Below are 16,947 nucleotides of genomic sequence, written 5' to 3' on the forward strand. Positions count from 1 at the left end.
GGAACATTCAGGAACGGTCATATGCGGATCTAAAGGAATTGATTATCACTACGGCATGGTACATATGGTGGATGAGACGCCAAAAGGTAAATGGTGAAACAATGCAACCCTTACATCAGGTGGTTATGACAATCCAAACATTGACTGTAAGTTTTGTACGTGCTGTTAATTCAAAGCTAAAGGCAAAAGAAAGTAGTTGGATGAAAGCTAAAGAGGGTTTTGTCTCGGTAAATGTGGATGCAGCTTTTGAGTTGGACACAAGGAGAGGATCAACAGGCGCGGTAGTCCGTGATGACAAAGGAAATTTCTTGGCGGCCAGCAATAACCCTATAGATTATGCTCTTGATGCAACAACGTCAGAAGCAATGGCTATACAAGATGGTCTCGGTCGAGGCTTTCACCGTCGATCATATGGAGTAACTAGACCATGATAGCGCGCATTGCCGCGCCCGCCCATTTCTTGATAAAAATGATGGCATTGTTGTAAATATGTTGATACACTAAACACTAAAGTTGAATTCACATAAGGTTGTAAAATAATTAAAATGGGGAATTTGTTCGATTATAAAAATAATGAGTTACACGTGATGCACTCAGGTTAGTAAATGATTTTTCTTTTGAATTATTTTATATATATGCAGGTTCAGTTTTGCATAGTATTATAAGGGTGTATACAGCTATGTGTAACATCAGCCAGGTATTAAAAGTAACCTCAGAAATTGCATAATTTAGAATAAAATTATTTGAATGACTAAGATTCAATTTGATTACCCAACATGATCGGATTCAAAATTACAAAAAAAAAACTGAAGAAGGGCTGGATAATCCACATTTTTTTGGCTATTCAACCCCGGTTGATTACAAACTAATAGAAAGGTAAAAGGTACCCTATCATGACTTATATGAACCATGCATATTATTTCCATTTCTGCTCCTTTTTGCTAATAGATTTTGGTTTGGTTCAAATGACTTTGAGTTGCTGATAGAACCAGAAAGAATAAAAAACAAAACCAAGAGTTATTTGGCCGTATATAGTACCTTATCAAAGCAAACAATTTGTATAGGACCAAGACGGAGTTCACGCCTTATTAGCTTGAAGGAAGTATATGCATTGCCACACTCCTACAGTATACAGTGGACGTATTTGAGCAACAAATAATTCAAAAGATAATCTAAGTTAATCAAAGATGTGAACAACAATCATGTGCAAATATTTCTTATAAATGAACAAAGAGACCAATCCCCCGTTGCATACTAAGGGAAGTACTTAAGACATCTCGGCTGCAAAAAAAGAAGATTGCATGTGTGCGTGTAGCTTGGGTTTAGAAGCATCTCAATACAACAGAGCATGCTACATTAACCTGGACCAACATCCTCAATATTAGACTGTCAGAAACAGAAATGAGAAATAGGGTGACCATTGGCCGCCCCTAATGTCCCCAATGCATGCACATCATTACCCGGTACTCAGGGTACATTGCACTGTAGAAGTTTGGATATATCCACATCTGATCAGCATGGCACTGACTTAAGTTCAGACACCATGGAGGCAGATCGATTTCATGCCTTGAACCGCCCACCACCACTGAACATCAGCGAGTAGAGAAACGTCATTGTCCAATCAAGTACATGATGAATTCCTCTTGCACGACTTGCTCAAAATGAAGAAATGATTTTTTCTATTCCTACCTTGAGCTGAAGCATCATTCTGAAACATGAACGGACACATTTAGGGTGACGCAACACATACAACTGCAGCAGCAACAGCTACGGTGCCATCTTTAATTTACCTCAACGCTACCCTGATACCAAAAAGCTACTTTTGCATGCGGTACTGTTACCTGTCTTCATGCGAGAGCATGGCCTCGAGAGCATTTAGCTGTTGTCAGATCCTCTTGTGTAGCAAACATGTCCTCTTGTGCAGCGAATCCATCTCATCTCCTCTAACCTCTCTGCGGGGGCACCATTCCAACACCTTGTGTGGTTGCTGGAGCACCATGGAGAAGGCAGAAGTTATTGGAATAGTCAAGCATGTACTAAACAAAGAAACAACTACCGGGTGAAAAAAGGCTCCATTTTCTGTATCTTGAACAGTACCATTGCATAGAATTTTTTTTTTGAAACGAGGCAAAAGCTTTGCCTTTCATTGATATAGGAGAAAAGAGTTGGCCCGTTTATGAGGAAAACTGACCGAAAAACCGTTACAACACGACACCACACGCCAGCCCCGAGGCTGCGCTCCACACGGGTCGACAACCAGCCAGGTCGACACCACGCCTCAACGCAACATGCGGAGGCGAAAGACCGGAGCCACTGCTCCAACTACCACGCCGGCCCCGAGGCCGCGCCCCGCCTGGCCAAAGACGAACCCGCCTCCGCCAAAACCACCAGAACACTCCACAAGTCCCATTGTCCGGTGGACATCCAAAGCGAGGCCTCAAGAGGCAAAGCGACGCAAGAGCGCCGCCCACGCCCGATCCCGCGAGGGATCTAGGGTTTCCCCCAGAGAGCCCGAGCTGAGAACAAGAAACACCCGCTACGACGACACCTTCAAGAAGTATGCGGCGCCCACAGGCGTCACCGTCGTCGGTCCTGGCCGGCCGCCAAGACAGAGCTTTCGCCCAGTAAAGAGTTCCAAGACCTCGCGCCCGCCAACAAGGACCGGCACAAACCACCACCTTCAACCGCATGTAGCCGCCGACGCACAGAGGGCAGAACAGCCCGAAGCCAACGGAGTACCGCCGAAGATCACCGTGGGCGCCGCCGGAATGCCACATAGAGGGGACGCCGACCAACACCGACACGAGGCTCGAGGACGAACGCCGAAGACAGCCGCTGCACACACCCACCAACACGCCGCCGCTGCCCGGGGTCGCCGCCCCGGCAACACATCAGAACCCCTCGCAGCCCCAGGAGCACCTCGCCGCGGCCCGGGGTCGCCGCCCCGGCAACACATCAGAACCCCTCGCAGCCCCAGGAGCACCTCGCCGCGGCCGTCGCCGCTGCCCGGGGGCACCGCCCCGGCACACCACCACCCAGCTGCAGCAGCATGCCGCATCACCTCCACGGCCAGGGGGGGCCGCGCCGGCCAGGGGGGGGCTGCGCCGGCCAGGGGGGCCGCGCCGGCCAGCCGCCGCTTCCCCTAGCCGGCCCGCCTGGCCCAGATCTGGCCCGGCCGCCCATGACCGCCGGAGCCCCTCGCGCGGCCAGTAGTGGCCGCGCCCGCCCGCAGCCTGAGATGCCGGAGCCCGGATATCTCCCGTGCGCCGCTCCCCGCGCCCGTCCAGGCCACCAAAACGCCGGCGACGGCGAGGGAAGGGAGGAAGGTGGGGAGCCTGGGGCGGCGGCGGCTAGGGTTTCCCCCCTGGTCGCCAGAGGAGGGCGACACCCATGCATAGAATTTAACTATGCCAATAAACCTAGAACTATAGATATCAAATAAACAACAAAACATATTAACAACAGATGACTAACAAGACGTAAAAGTGCATAGAAGAACGTACCTGTCCAGCGACCATGGTTGCAGAGACGCACTCCCTCTCAGCACTCCCTAAACACAATCATCACAAACTAAGGAGGACGACAACCCCTGAAACAGGCGACGGCAGGTCAGATTGGTGGCATCAATGAAATTACAAAGAAGAGGGGAGACGCCGACAAAAGAGGAAATCAACACTAATGAAGGAACGTGGCTGACGAACAATGGTAGGTCGAAGGCGAGACTGAAGTGATATGAAAAGATAATTGTTTGCAGCATATAAATATACAAGGAACATAAGAAAACAGACAGTAACGCCAACGTTAATCACCATGATTACAGGAGGGAGAAGTCGAATTTTATACCACCATCATTACGATGCCACCGACCGGTTTCAGTTCGCACGGTATGGGGCTGCAGGCTCCAGGAACGGAAGGGGAGGAGTTGCTCCAGCAATGGGCCAGGTCCACACGTGCATCGAGGAAGCCCACGCATGCATCCAGGAAGCCCAGTCAACCTGCGCGCCATCTACATCGCGTTGGCGCCGGCGCCGGAGAAGAAAGGCACGAGGCCTGCAGGATTTCTCTATCCACCCGAAAATTAGCAACCGCAGCAACAAGAAGGCAACCCCCGGTGCTCGCGTAGCCTCGCCGGATACTTGCGCGGCGGCAATCGCGCGCTGAGCAGGGCGCCCTTACCTCGGGTCGCAGGCGGATCAGGGAAGAGGGAACAACGGCGGGACGCTAAGGAGCTAACGAGAGAAAGGGACGCGTCCATTTTTTTTTAATTAGGTGCAAGCCCTTCCGTGGAGAGAAAATAAAAGCAAGCCTGGGTACCCATACACCGGCCCAATTAATCAGAAAAGTTCCAATTCAACTTCCGGAGTAGCGGCCCCTTTAATGTTGGCCGACCCGTTCGGCGCAAATTAACGAAGCGAGTTACTACAGCTACCTAGGGAGAGATGAGACGATCTGGGACGTCCGTACACCTAATCCGATGGTTCAGAGAGTCAAATCGCTGTGGATGCTTCTAGCTGGTTGAGTTATACTGTTAACTAATACGTTCGCCTTTGGGATCTCCCCTGTTCAACTTTCGCCAGGCACGGAGGACTCCATCGTTTGGACGCTGACTTCCAATGGGTGTTATACGGCCAACTCTGCCTACAAAGCTCAGTTCTTGCCCGCTTTGCCTTGCTCTTTTGGTAACATCGTTTGAAAACCTTGGGCATCACCAAAATGCCGTTTCTTTGCATTGCTGGCAGTGCAAAACCGCCTCTGGACTGCTGACCGTCTTGCCAAACGAGGATGGCCGCATCAACCGTCTTGTCAGCTATGCAGATGTTCCCCGGAAACGGCTCGGCACCTGCTCTTTGAATGTCGCTTCTCTAAGAGAATATGGATTGCTGCGGCTTCCTGGCTGGACTGCCCGGACCTTATCCGCTGCCTCGGGGCGGGGAGGTCTAGAGTGTTGGACTACTGGCATGCTATCGCAAAAACTCCCACCTCCTCTCCTAAAGGTTTACGAACTGCAATCATGCTTATCAGTTGGGAGATATAGAAAGAGAGGAATGAGTGTGTCTTCAACAACAAATCTTCCTTGCCCTTGATCGTCATGCAAAAGATCAAGGATGAAGGGAAGGACTGGGTCCTTGCCGGCGCTAAGAATCTGGCGGATCTTATAGGCTGATCGTGCTGGTACCTTGAGGGGCGGGTTCTTCTTTTCCCGCCTTCTCTCTTTTCTCTTTTTGGCTCTTGCCACCCCTGTTTGCTTCTCCTATATTAATATAAGGCAAAGGCTTTTTTGCCCGTTTCAAAAAATATATATACAAGATGGTCTGTACCTAGCGAACCAACTAGGTGCCAACAAGCTTATTGTGCAATCTGATTGTAAGGAGATGATTAAGGTTTTGAAAGATGGCGGGTTCACGGCAATGGCGGTATCACCTATTATTGGAGATATTTGCATCCAGACTTCGTCTTTTACAAAAGTAGATTATGTTTTTTGTCCTAGAAACCCAAATTTTGTTGCTCATGTTTTAGCTAAGGAGTGTGATACCCAGCCGAATGTTTGGTTTGAGAATCCACCCCCGTTTATTATTTCTAGGCCGATTGATGATGTAGTTGTTATTTGATTAATAAATGCCCGCAGTAGAGTCCTGGTGCTTACCCTAAAAAAAAAGTAGTCAGACATGTATGAATGGGCATATGACCTTGCAATTCGCATCTCTAGTTTACACAACAGAGGTCCCAACTTTTTGTGGCGCACTTCATTGTTAGCCAATGTTTGTTGCAATGCAAAAGTAGCATGTGGTGTCACTGGGTGATGCCCCAAATTTAGTCTATGGTGGCGATCTTCTCTTGGTTTTCCATTGGTCTGTAATAAACGCCTTTTGTTATGTTAGCTTCCATCATTAACCAGATGAAGACCGATTTGAAAGAAAAATGGGTTGATTGGGATGCAAAATGCTCTCATATGTGGTGATGCCTATTGCATGGTGCTAATATGAAATACTAATTAATATAAAAAAAAATGAAATACTAATTAGGTGCAAGTGTGCAACCCTATATATAACCCTGGGCATTCCCGGTTTAGGACGGTTTGCACAGTTTCCTCAAACCAGGCCGTTGGCCACGATTCTAAAAGGTTTGGTCTGGTTTAGACTATTCCCATATCAGATGATGTGGTGGTTTGGTTTGGTCTGGTTTGATGGTGTGAACGGGTTGGCACCATTTTTCATCGCTGGTTTCGTTACACGTAGTGGTACACACATGATGCCGTTGCTGAGCTTACGTATGTGGGATAGCTAGCTCCTGCAGCAGGGCCGAGTTGCTGCGCCGAAGACGCGCGCTCTCGTTCATTATAGCACCGCTGCGAGGATGGTGCCGCCGTTGAGGCCCTCCACTGCAAGTGATGGCGTGAGGCGCCCACCCAGAGCCAGCAGCGGCAACGCCTCTTCTCCCACCAATGCGGCTGCATGAACGGCATGCCTATGCCAGCGTGTGATGCCATTGCACGAGCTCGCCCACGAACTGTTGGTGATGATGAGTCGCCGAGACCGCGAGGGTGGAACAGAGGGAAGTGTGGATACGCGGCCGGTGGCACCTGGACTTCTAGCGATGCTGCTTATTATTGCCCTTTGGAATAAAAAGGCGGTGGCGGCGGGCTCCCTGCTTGATCGTGGAGACACTTTCTCGTCCACGTCTGCCCAACCGGCGACGGCGACTGGGGCACGAGAGAGTTCCACGCTGCCTCAGCGCCGCTTCTACTGGCTGAGCCGGTGCCATGACGAGCTCGCTGATGATGATACGGCGGAGGACGGAGACAGGGCGCTACTGCTGGACAGCTCCTTCAACCTTGTCGTGAGCATCATGCTCTGAAAGATGGGCGTTGGCGACGACGAATGCGCGAGTGCGGCGCGGGTGGCGTCAATCAAACGGAAGTACCTTATACTGCACATGGTTCTAGCGCAGCAGCCGAGCAGATCAAGCTCGATATACTCGTGCTCGAGAACCAGATCCTCTTCATCGCCATCAAGCTGCTTGTCGCCTCACACAGCAGGTTGAAGCTTCGACATTTCGTCGAGCAGGTTGTGCTCGGGTGCTTCGATGACGTGTACTCCATCTTCTCCACACCGATGAAACTCATCGAGATCAAGAAAGAATCGGAGCGGTTGTTCCCCTGCTCCTTGGAGCTGCAGCACCCAGGGTAGCGCGGTGACCCAGAGAGAGGAAGAGGGAGGGGAGGGGAGGGCTCACCAACGACGACGGCAGGGGTCGAGGAAGAGGTAGACGACGACGGCAGGGGTCGAGAAAGAGGACGCGCGGCTCCTCTTCCTCCTCGATGCGGCATCTCGCCCTCCTCCACGCCGAAGCAGCGGCTCCTACTCCTCCTTGACGCGGTGGCTCCTCCTCCTCCACGCTGAATCGGGTTTTGCTGCTGGTGGTGGGGATGCGTGGAGGCATGCGGCCGTCGCGGAGGAAGGCGGCGTCAGCGCGCCCCAATGCCGTCGCGGAGGAAGGCGGCGGCGGCGATTTGTCGTGGGGAGAGGGAGAGGGGTACGGGCGAGGGAGGGGTACGGTGGATGTGATATAAGGGGTTCTATTTTTGTGGCGCACCAAAGGTGCGCCACAAAATGCACTAATTCTGTGGCGCACCAGCACCAGTGCGCCACAGAATGCCTTATTTTTGTGGCGCACCAGGTCCAGTGCGCCACAGAAATAGCGGAACTAATTATTGGGGCTGGCAGGGTGTGGGCCCCATCGATTTTCTGTGGCGCATGATATTTGGGTGCGCCACAAAAATAAGCTATTTTTGTGGCGCACCTAGTCTGGTGCGCCACAGAAAAAGTTTTTGTGGCGCATGAGCAGCTGGTGCGCCACAGAAATAGAATCCCACCTATAAGGTTTTTCCTACTAGTGTGGGGGGTAAGTTCCCCCCTCCCTCTTGTGCGCCGGCCCTAGGGCTTGGAGGAGGGGCCAAGGAAACCCTGGCCAGCCCTCCCCCTATATAAAGAGGGAAGGGGGCAGGAGACGTAGCTACCCCTTCCCTCCAACCCTAGCCGCCACCTCTCCTCCTCCTCCATATTCTTGCATCGGCTTAGCGAAGCCCTGCAGGATCTTCTCCTCCACCACCACCACCACGCCGTCGTGCTGCTGGGATTCCAAGAGGATCTACCACCTCCGCTGCCCGCTGGGACGGGGAGAGGAAGGACGTCATCGACACCGTACGTGTGACCGAGTACGGAAGTGCTGCCGGATTGCAGCACCGGAACGATCGTCTACATCAACCACGAGATCTGATCTCGTGAAGGCTTTGGATCTTTGAGGGTTAGTCTCTCTTATTTCTCGATGCTTCGATCTCGTAGATTAGATCTAGGATTTTCCATAGATTGGATCTTGGATTTATTTGTCTTTACGGTAGAATATTTTTTTCTTCCATGCAACGAACCCTACAATGGTATCAGAGCCGTGTCTATGCATAGATCTGTTGCATGAGTAGAACACAATGGTTTGTGGGCATTGATGCTTTTATTGTGGCTTGCTTTTCGTGTACTTTGCATCTTGCGGGATGGAGGGATGAAGCGGCCCGGGCTAACCTTACATGACCGCGTTCATGAGAATTGCTCCGCGCTTGACATGCAACTTGTATTGCATAACTGGCTCAGCGGGTGTCAGTTTCTCCCACCATAGTTAAGATCCAATTTACAAGCTGCACTTGACAACACTTGTATGAGCATTGTGGTTCTTGTTCGTGTGTAGATCGGATCTTACTCGAAAGCCCAAACCACGTAAAACATGCAAACACTTTTTAGAGGCGTCTAACTTTGTTTTGCAGGGGCATGTGATGTGATATGGCTATGTGATTGTGACTATATTTGATATTTGAGATGATCATTATTGTATTATGGCAACCGACAGGAGCCTAATGGTTGTCTTTAAATTTGTTAAGACTTGTGTGTCTATTCATCATGTAATAGCTTTATTTCAAGTAGTTGTTATAGTTGCTATAAGTGATGGACAACCATGAAGCGGCGCCACGTACCTTGACGTCATGCTGGTGATGATGGAGATCATGTCCATGCTTTAGAGATGGAGATCAAAAGCACAAGAAGAAAGGCCATATCATATCACATATTATGAATTGCATGTGATGTTAATCCTTTATGCATCTTATCTTGCTTAGATCGCGATGGTAGCATTATAAGATGATCCCTCTCTCTAAATATCAAGATAATAAAGTGTTTGTCCTTAGTATGCACCGCTGCTAAGACTCGTTGTTTCGAAGCATCACGTGATGAACGGGTGTTATAGATTCTACGTGTGCATACAACGGGTGCAAGCCAGATTTGCACATGCGGATACTAAGGTTAAACTTGACGAGCCTAGCATGTACAGACATGGTCTCGGAACACGGAATACCGAAAGGTAGAGTATGAGTCATATGAATGATATGATGAACATATTGAATGTTCGCCTTTGAAACTACATCTTCTCTCGTGAAGATCGGACTTGGTGTAGTCGATTTGGTTCGTGTTATCACTAAGGCAACGTGAGGAATGTTGTTTTGAGTGGGAGTTCACCTAGTTAATTTAAGAATTAAAATTAAACTCAAATTATCATAAACTTAGTCTAAACTCTTTGTAAATATGTTGTAGATCATGACGGCCCCCACTATCAATGTTAATCAGCTCCTAGAGAAAGAAAAGCTTAAGAACAATGAAAGCAACTTTAGGTTCCGTAATTTGAGGATTGTCCTCACTGCTGGACAACTGCAATATGTGCTCGATGCACCGCTAGCTGCCCCACCTCCAAAAACTGCTCCCGATGATGTAAAGAATGTTTACCTCACTCGGAAAACTCAATACTCCATAGTTCAGTACGCCATCTTGTACGACCTAGAGGCAGAGCTTCAAAAGCGTTTTGAAAACCACGACCCTTGTGAGATAGTCCGTGAGCTCAAAGCGATATTAGAAACTCATGTGGCCGTGAAAAGCTATGAAGTCTCAGAACAGTTCTTTGGTTGTAAGATGGAAGAGGGTAGCTCCGTTAGCGAGCACGTGCTCAAGATGTTTGGGCACGCGAAGAAGCTCAATGACTTGGGAATAGTGATTCATAACCAGTTAGGTATTTATCGTGTCCTCCAATCACTGTCACCTAGTTATAAGAACTTCGTGATGAACTACAAAATGCAGTGCATGAACAAGGAGTTACCTGAACTCTTCTCCATGCTGAAAACTGCTGAAGTGGAGATGAAGAAAGAGCACCAAGTGCTGATGATCAACAAGAACAACAGTTTCAAGAAGCAGGGCAATCCCAAAGAAAAGGGAAACTTCAAGAAATCTGATGCGCCTCCTAAGAAACCCAAGGCTGGCCCTAAGCCTGATACTGTGTGCTATTACTTCAAGGGTGATGGGCACTGGAAGCGCAATTGCCCCAAGTACCTGGCTGATCTGAAGAGCGGCCAAGTCAAGAAGAAAGTTATATTTGATATACATGTTATTGATGTCTATCTTACTAGTAATTGTAGTAGCGCCTGGGTATTTGATACTTGTTCGGTTGCTCACATTTGTAACTCAAAACATGAGACGCGGAATAAACATGGACTAGCGAGGGACGAGGTGACGATGCGCGTTGGAAATGGATCCAAGATCGATGTGATCACCGTCGGCACGCTCCCTTTACATCTACCTTCAGGATTAGTTTTAAATCTAAATGATTGTTATTTGGTGCCTGCGTTGAGCATGAACATTATATCTGGATCTTGTTTATTGCAAGATAGTTATTCATTTAAGTTAGAGAATAATAGTTATTCTATTTATATGAATAATATCTTTTATGGTCATGCACCTGATATGAATGGTTTATTCTTGTTAAATCTCGATAGTAGTGATACACATGTTCATAACATTGATGCTAAACGAATTAAATTAAATGATAATTCTACATATATGTGTCACCGTCGTCTTGGTCACATTGAAGTGAAGCCCACACTAGTAGGAAAAGACTCATTAGTGGCATCAAAAACCACATTCTGTGCCGCACGGGCGGTGCGCCACAGAAACTTCGCTACAAAAATAAGATTTATGTGACGCACCGGCGCATGCTTCACAAAATTAAGGTTTCTGTGGCGCACGAGTGCTTAATTGCGCCACAGAAACAGGTGCGCCACAGAATTGATTTTCGGTGCGCCACAGAATTTGCTCGTATTATACACGATTTTGTACTGCCTGCTATACACATACAGGTTATATACAACAATATACAGGTTATATACATCAACATAAAGAAATAGGCAGCTATAATATAAATAGCATGTACATTGCACAAATATAATATAGACATCACACATTACTTAGAGCCCGATCGAGATACATATATAGTGGCAAGTGTCAAATGTTTTACATACAACTCTTAATTCATACAAATTTCACCATTTCGAGATACAAAGTGGTCTTCATCCGGTTCCTCCTTTGCTCCCTCCTCTCTACCCGCCAGGCTCGCTTGCATCGGGGTCTTCATCTGGTTCCCTCTAATTAAAATGGAAGAAAAACCATATAATCAATAAATTCCTCATACATTGTTGGTCAACACAAATATTAACATTCAGGGATGGGGTAAGTGAGACCAAGTCCGATGCACAAGAGATTGATATTTGTCCTATCTTACTAGGCTCACTTACGCCACCCCCGAGTGTACGGTGACCAAGCATTTTAATCATCGGCATTTTGAAAATACCAAAGCAAATGGAATGACAAGGGCCTCATACAGTTGGTCGAAACAAATATTAACATTTAGAGAAGGCGTCAGTGAGGCCAGGTAGGATGCACAAGAGGTTGATATTTGTGTCATCGCACCAGGCTCACTAGCGCCTCCCCCAAGTGTGTAGTGACCACAAAATTTAATCATCGGCACTAAAATGGAAGAAAGGCCAATGCAATTAAGAAGTGCCAACTCAAATAAGAGATAAGTAGCTAGTATGAACTAAATGGAATGCCTCATACTTTGTTGGTCGAAAAAATATTAACATTCAGCGATGGGGTCAGCGAAGCCAAGTAGGATGCACAAAACATTGATATTTGTGCCATCACACCAGGTTCACTGGCCCCACCCCAAAGTGGACAAGTGACCAAACATTCTAATCATCGGCCAATACAATTAAGAAGTGTCAACTCAAATAAGAGACAAGTAGCTAGTATGAACTAAATGGAATGCCTCATACATTGTTGGTCGAAACAAATATTAACATTCAGGGATGGCATCAACGAAGCCAGGTAGGATGCACAAGAGATTGGTATTTGTGCCATCACACCAGGCTCGCTGGCGCCACCCCCGAGTGTACGAGTGACCAAACATTCTAATCATCGGCCAATGCACTTAAGAAGTGCGACCTCAAATAAGAGACAAGTAGCTAGTATGAACTAAATGGAAAGCCTCATACTTTATCGGTCAAAACAAATATTAACATTCAGGGTTGGAGTAAGTGAGGCCAGGTAGGATGCACAAGAGATTGATATTTGTGCCATCACACCAGGCTCACTTGCTCCACCCCCGAGTGTACGAGTGACCGAACATTCTAATCATTGGCACTAAAATGGAAGAAAGACCCAAGTGGTATCAACTAGATAGCATATGCCTCATACTTTGTTGGTCGAAACAAATATTAACATTCAGGGATGGCGTAAGCGAAGCCAAGTAGGATGCACAACAAATTGATATTTGTGCCATCACACCAGGTTCAGTCAAGCCAGCCCAGAGAGTAGTGTATCGACCAAACATTATAATCATCGGCAAGTACAAAAACACCACCTAACCAGCAACCATGGTGACATAAGTCAAGACGCTTTTTAATATCGGAGTCTAGCTAATGGAAATCAACTGAATCACCTAGCACCACCTAGCCTTTTAAAACCATCAGAAACTTTCCATTTGAGAGAAATAACATTGGGGTAATGTTAAAATGTTTGTCTCCATATTTGGGAGACATTTTTAATATTGGAGTCTAGCTAATGGAAATCAAGAACTAGTCTTGATCTCCAAATGGTGATTAGAGGGGATTTATTCATCTTAAGCAACATTAGGGACAAATGGGATCATGCAAGGGACTTGGATCATTTGGATCATAAGGCATCAATTAAGGAGGCAACCAGCAACAAAGCAACAATCCTTTTCCCCTCTAATCTAGCTAGAGTCCTTAAAAGAAATTCTACTTAAAATAAAGTAGCTCTCTATTGGTATTGATTACCAACAGGAACTCAAGTCACTACTTGATCTTACTAATTCAACATCTGACTAATTAAGCATAAGCTTATTTAGTTACTGTCAGCCACTGAGAGATCAACCATGTCTTGCACCAGAGGAAAAGTAACCAACATTGAAACTTGAACAGTCAAGTGATGTCACTACAAGCAGCTCACACACACATGCAAACACATGTGTTGTCAACACCACAGAAGCAGCTAACAGTATATAAACAGCACATAGGTTGTATCACTAGTGCCTTTGACACTCACAAACATCTAAGCCGCATCAGCAGCTTGTCTAGCCATATTTACACCCTCTCTATAGTTCATCAATCCATTAGAACAACACAAGAACACCAACAGATATTCATGGGTACTTAGGATCAGTAGGGAATTGATAAAGCAGTGAGGAGCAAGCATACCATCAGAAGATGGTTCACCAGATTCCAAAAGATCAAGCCACAGGTATAAACCAACTAGATCAGGCAGTATTTGTTCTTATATTTGCATGACCATATGGGGTGAAATAAAGGGAACAATATAAATTCATTAGTTCCAACTACCCTGCAACTAGATCTTGTCTAGGAGGATCTGGAGGAACTATTTCTCTCAGATGGCATAGAAGTGCTATGCTAAATCATCACAAAGATTTAAAAAAAACATATAATATATAATGAGCAAAAGCATTTGTTCTTGCTAAGCAATATTTCCAGCAAGAACCACATGCACACCACCCACATCAGCTCACATAAACTATCCATATGCATCGCACAGAGTCAAGGAGGAGGGGCCGCCGCGCGAGCATTTCATTGAGCACTTTGTGCTCGCGCGGGAGAAGAAGAGGGAGGGGAGAGAGCTCACCGACGATAGGGGTGGAGGAGGAGGTTGACGACGACGGCAGGGGTGGAGGACGCGGCGGCTCCTCCTTCTTGACGCGGCGCCGACCCCCACTACAAGAAAAGTTCTGATAGACAACGTCCCAAAATCGTCAACTAAGGGGCATTTTTCGTCGCCTATGGGCCTAACCCGACGATATGGGTTCTGTTGTGGAAACTGCGTCAGGCAAAGTCCTACGACGATTTTTTCGGTCCGTCGCGCTTGGGCGCCCTTCCGCCACGGAAAATCGGCCCGTTGCCCAAGTGTTTCCGGGAGCCCGTTGACTGCTGACGTCATGCAAACTACACGTGGCGTACGCCGTTAACCGGCAGCTAACCGCGTTAACCGGCCGAAACCCCGTGGTAGATGGTAGGCCCACACGAGGCCTCGCCACGTCTTAAGCGGGCCGACCCATTAAGTTTGCGGGCCGGGCCAGCCGACTTAGTTTGACCTGGTCAACTATATAGCCGGGCTGGTCCATTAGTTACGTGGGCCGGCCTAACCTCTAAGGTTGACTCGGTCAAAACTTTAACGGGCCGGCCCACTAAGCATGTGGGCCGGACCGAATGCACTCGTTTGACCGGTCAACAGTGCAAAAGGGCCGGCCCACAAGACATGTGGGACCCACTTTCCTCGTTATCGGGCCGCCCATTTAACATAGTGGGGTCCACCTTAAAACAACCGGGCCGGCCCAAGAAGTTATTGGGCCGGCCCAATTAGCATGTGGGTCCCACTTTCTCGCTATCGAGCCGGCCCATTTAGTACGTGGGGTCCACAATAGATCAAACGGCCGGCCCAACAAGCTAGTGGGCCGGCCAAAAGCACCGGTGGGTCCCACTTTCCGTTAAAGGGCCGGCCCATTTAGTATGTGGGGTCCACCATATAGCAAGTGGGCCGGCCCAACAAGATAGTGGGTCGGCCAAAACACAGGTGGGTCCCACTTTCCGGCTTAAAGGGCCGGCCCATTTAGTATGTGGGGTCCACCATATAGCAGTGGGCCGCCCAACAAGATAGTGGGCCGGCCAAAACACCGGTGGGTCCCACTTTCTCGTTAAAGGGCCGGCCCATTTAGTATGCGGGGTCCACCGTATAGCAAGTGGGCCGACCCAACACGCTAGTGGGTCGGCCAAAAGCACAGGTGGGTCCCACTTTCTTGTCAAAGGGCCGGCCCATTTAGTATGTGGGGTCCACCATATAGCAAGTGGGCCGGCCCAACACGCTAGTGGGCCGGCCAAAAACACAGGTGGGTCCCACTTTCGTCTTAAAGGGCCGGCCCATTTAGTATGTGGGGACCACCACAAAAGCAATTGGGCTGGCCCAACTAGTTAGTGGGCCGGCCCAGCAGTGGGTGGGGTCCACCTTAAAGCAAGTGGGCCGGCCCAATAAAAGTGTGGGGTCCACAAGAAATCAAGTGGGCCGGCCCAATAAGTAAGCTGGCTAGCCCGTTTAGTTGCCGTTTATATGCCTGCGTAAAAGGCGCTTTAGGATTTTGCGGGCCAGCACGTATGTGATTTCGCTTAATTGGGCCGTTTAAGGGATGGGAATTCGTGATTTAGATACTCGAGAATATTTACGCAAGCATTGATTTCTGTCTGATAGCCTCACTTACCACAAGCACCAAAGAAAAAATGCGCGAAAGAACTATAAAAACTAACTAAATATTACATCAGCTGCAAGGCTTTGAAAAAATATTACATAACCCAGAGAAATTGAATGGTAATTAAACCTAGCAATACAATGAAGCGATCCGGCAATCTTTTAAGTTGTCCATGCAACACCTATATCTGAAACAAAGACATTACAAGTTAAGACAACAACAATGGAAACGCAAAGACACTGCAATATTGTTTGCCAAAGAATTTGGAACTCATCATTTCGTCGTTATAACAAGATCATTGTAATGCGCACAATAAGCAAACAAAGAGTGCATGCCGCATACCAACAACCAATATAACAGAGCATGTTAGAATGAAACAAAGAGACTTACTACCGTCGAGTCCCATGCAAACCAACATGTTCAAGGAGTACAAAATTGGCATGAACAACATAGTAGCAAGTGCTATAAATTTTGTAACAAGGACCGAGCAAGATGAAGTTATGATGGCTACATCTACAGAGCAATGGAATGTAAACCAAAAATAGAAGTTACGATGGCAAAAGCTAAAGAGGAGGGAATGTGAACCAACATGTGCCAAGTGCAATTACTTCATTTTGGCCGTGAACTAAATAATACTCCTGAACTTATAGTGAAGGGGATGCAAATCAAGATGTTTCGGGATATAAACTTGTAATGAGCAACACATAGAGGATAGTTAATGCCGGAGCTTAGGATGGACCAGATACAGAATATAGTGGGATCACCTGTGAACTTGTATAAGAGGGAATGCAAACCAATATGTTCAGCTTTCCATATGTGAGCGTCATGCCAAGTCGAGAAACAAGTCAATAATGCAGCTTTTGAAGAACAAGATGGCACGCAAAATTATTATCTAGTAGTATGACAAGTATATTTGTACTACGAAGCTAGATAGCAGAGTGATAGCATGCCAAACTAAGTCCTTACTTTGTTAGCTTACAATGAACTAGATACAAAACAATGGCATCACCCGTAGTACAGGGAATGCAAGCCAACATGTTCATGGAGTAAAAAATTGGCACAAACAACATAGTAGCAGGCCATAATTTTTGTAACAACGGCCGAGCAAGATAAAGTTATGATGGCTAGATCTACAGAGCAGGTGGAATGTAAACCAAATATAGAAGTTACGATGCCAAAAGCTATAGAGCAGTGGAATGCGAACCAACATGTGCAATTACTTAAAATTGGCCATGAACTAAATAATAGCAGGATGTT

At 47.4% G+C, this 16,947-nt stretch overlaps 1 long non-coding RNA gene across 2 annotated transcripts; it reads right to left on the reverse strand.

The window, feature by feature from the left end:
• Positions 1-1,268: 1,268 nt before the first annotated feature.
• On the reverse strand, positions 1,269-4,089 carry LOC124699035. 2 transcript variants are annotated; one of them, XR_007001236.1, is made up of 4 exons: positions 3,844-4,089; positions 3,504-3,589; positions 1,842-1,987; positions 1,269-1,708 (listed from the first exon to the last, which is right to left on the reverse strand). It is a non-coding gene; the product is annotated as an uncharacterized LOC124699035 (long non-coding RNA). The 2 variants fall into 2 exon arrangements; XR_007001235.1 differs by having other exon boundaries at positions 3,504-4,089.
• Between the last annotated feature and the right edge of the window lie 12,858 nt (positions 4,090-16,947).

This window comes from Lolium rigidum, chromosome 3, assembly GCF_022539505.1.
Source record: "Lolium rigidum isolate FL_2022 chromosome 3, APGP_CSIRO_Lrig_0.1, whole genome shotgun sequence".
NCBI classification, from domain to species: domain Eukaryota; kingdom Viridiplantae; phylum Streptophyta; class Magnoliopsida; order Poales; family Poaceae; genus Lolium; species Lolium rigidum.